The sequence below is a fragment of the Neopelma chrysocephalum genome, unplaced genomic scaffold (assembly GCF_003984885.1).
Source record: "Neopelma chrysocephalum unplaced genomic scaffold, ASM398488v2 Primary Assembly neopelma1_96080, whole genome shotgun sequence".
Classification (NCBI taxonomy): Eukaryota; Metazoa; Chordata; class Aves; order Passeriformes; family Pipridae; genus Neopelma; species Neopelma chrysocephalum.
Genome location: NW_020924731.1, coordinates 1 through 4,339, shown reverse-complemented (window position 1 = coordinate 4,339; position 4,339 = coordinate 1). Strand labels below are relative to the sequence as shown.

The 4,339-nt window shown below is 51.4% G+C and overlaps 1 long non-coding RNA gene across 1 annotated transcript; it reads right to left on the bottom strand.

The window, feature by feature from the left end:
* Nucleotides 1-605: 605 nt before the first annotated feature.
* On the bottom strand, nucleotides 606-4,339 carry LOC113981100. The gene is made up of 5 exons (XR_003538317.1): nucleotides 4,269-4,339; nucleotides 4,148-4,191; nucleotides 3,973-4,052; nucleotides 3,050-3,356; nucleotides 606-615 (listed from the first exon to the last, which is right to left on the bottom strand). It is a non-coding gene; the product is annotated as an uncharacterized LOC113981100 (long non-coding RNA).

Sequence of the window (4,339 nt, the reverse complement as noted above, 5' to 3'; positions counted from 1 at the left end):
TGTGGGCAGTAGAGGTGTTGGGACAGCTTCCTTCTCCTGACTAACTGGCTGGGAGCAATCTGGAAGCACTTGGGAAAGGCTCAGTGGCTGGTGAGGTGTGGCTGGAGGGATCCACATGGATCTGCAGAGCAGAAGGCTGGAAGAGAGATGTTTTCAGGGAGCTTTTCTGAGGAGTGGCTTTTCTGAGGGAGCTGTGGGGGCTCAGCCTGGAGAAAAGGAGGCTCAGGGGGGACCTTCTGGCTCTGCAACTCCCTGACAGGAGGGGGGAGCCGGGGGGTTGGGCTCTGCTGCCAGGGATCAAGGGGCAGGATGAGAGGAAACAGCCTTAAGTTGTGTCAGGGAGGTTTAGGTTGGCTATTTGGGAAAATTGTTCATGGAAAGGACTGCCCAGCACTGGCACAGCTGCCCAGAGCAGTGGTGGAGTCCCCATCCCTGGAGGGATTTCAAAGCCATGTGGATGTGGCACTTGGGGACATGGATCAGTGATGGCCTTCACTGTGCTGGGGGAACAGTTGGATTCCATGATCATGGAGGGCTTTTCCAACCTTAATGATTCTTGGATTGTTCTGGATCACCTGAAGGAAACCTGTGTGCCCCGTTGGCGTTGTGCTCTCCCTTGCCTTGTGCAGCAGCAGCTGCAGGAGGGATATTGGAGCTGGGACATGCAGCTATGCTGGAGAGAGGGCTTCAGCCTGTCCAGCCTGCTGTAGTGAAGGGATTGAGTCAGCTCCACGTTGATTTGGGGCCTGTTTTGTGTGCTCCCTGCCAGGAGATCTGGGAGGGCAGCACACTGGTTAAGTGCTGCCAGAAGGACATGGAAGGCAGACAGGAATCCTGCCCAAAACCTGTGCCAGCTGGGAGTGGGGGGAATGTGCTGCTGCAATGAGAGGCCTGGTCTGGGTCAGTCATCAGAGGGGAGCTTGAAGTGACTCCATTCAGGAGCATCCTAAATGCTCCTGGTTTAGGAGCATCTTCCTAGGGAGATAAACTTGCCAGCTGAGGGCTCTGCAGGCTGGGAGACGCTGCTGCCATGGGATAAAAAGGGGAAGCAGCAGTGTAACATATTTATGGTGAGGCCCTGGCACAGGATGCCCAGAGAAGCTGTGGCTGCCCCTGGATCCCTGGAAGTGTTCCAGGCCAGGTTGGACAGGGCTTGGAGCACCTGGGATAGTGGTGGAAGGTGTCCCTGCCCATGGCAGAGGGTTGAACGAGGTGGTCTTTAAAGTCCCTTCCAACCCAAACTGTTCTGTAGTTCTGGGCTGATATTTTGACAAAACATAAAGTGTACATTTTACATTCCTGGCAGTAAAATCCAGGATGATGGTGTTTCTCCACCAGGGAGAGTTCAGGGAAGCCCGTGGATGACGGAGATGGTACCCAGCTGGCCTTGCAATCCATGATTCCAGTAGAACAGAGGTTCTTCCTTGTCATGGGAGGCTCAAAACCCACCCCACATCACCCTCAGCTGCCTTGGTAGTAAATACTGGCAGACAGGGTCAGTGTGAGGAAAAGTGTCAGGAAAAGCAGGTGGGATCACAGAGGGTTTGCAGGGATCCCAGACCAGGATATGTTTGTTTATTCATGTGCTGTAAGTTTCATTTTATGAGTAAATATATTTTTGGGACTGTTCACCTGAGTTTTAGATGCCCAAGAACGTGCAGCCTTTGGAAATACACACAAGGAAATTTGTAAGGGACATGCAGGGATATTCCATGCTTTCTGGGTTGAAATGGGGAAGTTTTCCTGCTGGGGCTCAGTGTCTGGATTTTGTAGGAATGTTTTGGAGTTTCTGAGATATTGATGAGTGAACAGAATGGAAGAACTTTTCCATACCCCATCCTTGAGGCTCATGGGGGGGGGCAGTGGCTAATGAGGATTAGGTCGAGGATTGCAATGGAGTTTTGACTCTGGAGGGTTGGGATACAATGTTTAAGCCAGGAGATGATGTGGGAATTGTCAGAATCACAGCAAACTGGCTCCTCAAAGCGATTGGGCAGCGTTAGTCAAGAGTGGCCTGGGTGTCTGGGGGCTGTAGCAGCCACTGTATGATTCAATGTTGCAGTTATTGTTGGTCCTTAGGGTTCAACATTACATGTAAGTAGCAGAGACTTAACAGGATGGAATCCTTTTCAGTCTCTGAAGGGGGGAAATGTAGCCTGAAACCTCTATTATATAGCTTACTAATATAGAAATGATGCCTTTGTAGCAGTTTTTAAGATGCTTTGTGAAGAGTTTCAACAGACAGGAATTTCTAATGAGATAAGAAGGCTCCTCTCCCTGTAAAAATACCCTGAGAAAGAGATATAACAACCAGCAAAGCCAGTCAAAGGACCCTGAAGCCATTCCAGAAAGCTGGTGGTGTCCCAAAGGCCCGAGGCCAGGAAAGGGACAAGAGGAGGATGAGGGAAGTGGGTGGAACAGGTCATGTTAGATGTTATAGAATAAAACTACAGCACCTCTGTAACTCGGCATGCCTGCTTTGGAAAGGATTCCTCCACACCCAGTGTGCTGGAAATAAAGAATGCTTTGCTTTCTAGTACTCAAAAAGTAGTGTTAGAGGGTTCTTTCTGGAATCAGGGCTGCCCTGGCTGCCCCAGTTCCAAGGGGACACGGGGGACAGGAACGGGCCGTGCTGCTGTGGGGAAGGGGGGAATCATGTTTTAAGCTGTCTTCAAAAAAACAATTAAAAACTTGGAATTCTAGAACAATCCCTGTGCTGTAATTTCTGATAGATCCCACGGGTTTATCCTGACTCCCAGCCCCTGCTCCTCCTCCCCTCCCCAGGGTAACAGTTCTGCACAGCCGGGCTGGGGGTGGGAGCAGACGGTGGGATCTGGGCCTGCACCTTCCCTCTCTCCACAGCCAAGGGAATGTCTGGGGGGGAAATAAAATTCTGCCTTCCCAAAGGAAGCACTTTGCACCTAAACTTCCCTCCTGGAAACTCCAGCCCCTGTCAGAGGCCTGGGGCAGGAAGGAGCTGAACACCACGGAGTTCTGCTGCCCCAGATCCCGGCACCTTTGCCCAGGGGTGAGGAACGAGAGAACCAACGGCTTGGGAGGACATTCCTGACCAAATGCCAGCAATTTACTTCCATGTTTGTATGCTATTGGTATCAGAGTCCATCTAAACCACGCTGCAGGACCCAGCCCTTGCTGCCCTGCCCCGTGGAAACAATTCAGTCCCAGGAACAGCAGCTGTGGGTCCGTGTCCGTCTGTCCCAGCTCCAGGTGCTGGTCCTGACTGCACCAATTTGGGGATGAGAACCCCCAGCATGGAATCACTTCTTCTTCCTGTTCAGGAGATGAGGTGCAGACACTTTCACCTTACCAGGGATATTCCTTGACAAATCGGTGTCCTAGAAAACAGTGAGGAGGAGAAACAGGACATGGCAGAAAAGCATTTACAGGCACCTTCCTGAGCCCTGAGCACAGGGATGACACGTTTCCCACAGTGAGGGGCACAGGACACACCTCCAGCCTGAACTGCCAGGGCAAGCACCTGCCCCTGCCACAGGAATCCCCCCTCCCAAAACTAGAGGATTTCTTGGAAGATGTTGCTTTTGCCAGATAAGTTATTTTAGATCAGGAGTGACACAAAACAGAAACCCAAGGCCCAGTGATACCACTGAGGCTCAATTTCTAATGGCTCTTCCCAGTCTAAGTAGCACAGGGTGCCCAGAGAAGCTGTGGATTTCCACCCCTGGAGGTGTCCAAGGCCAGGCTGGATGGGGCTTGGAGCAACATGGTCTAGTGAGAGGTGTCCCTGCCCATGGCAGGGGGTGGAACTGGATGGGATTTAAGATTCCTTCCAACCCAAACCATCCTGGGACTCTCTGACCTTCCCCAGCAGTGCTAAAAAAAACCCCAAACAACCAACAGCACACTCAGTTTTGCAGCATTTCCCCCCAGAGTGGACATTTTGCTGCTGCTGTTCCATTTGCACAAGAGAAATTCTGCAGAAGAAGGAGTCACCTTCACGCTGCGGAACAGGTCTTTCTCTCTTGCACTGGCTTCTTTGGACTGCATAAAATTGTGCAAGGCGATCTTGGCAGCTGTAAAAACACAGGGAAGAGGGAAACAGCTTGGAAAACCACACTGGCTTCACCAGGCACAGCAGGGAAAAGGATTCAGGGCTTTCAGACCTTACCTTTGCCCTTCTTTTGGGTGCCCGGAGTGAGCTTGACTTTATACCTGCCCAAAGAAAAGGTTTCTCTGAGTAAAACACAGGCTGTCAACAAACCCTACCCCAAAAAAGTGCTGGCACTCACTTGTAGTTGGTCATGGCTGTGTAGGGAGCACAGATGGGGACAGCAAAGAGCAGGATGTCCTCAGGATGGGG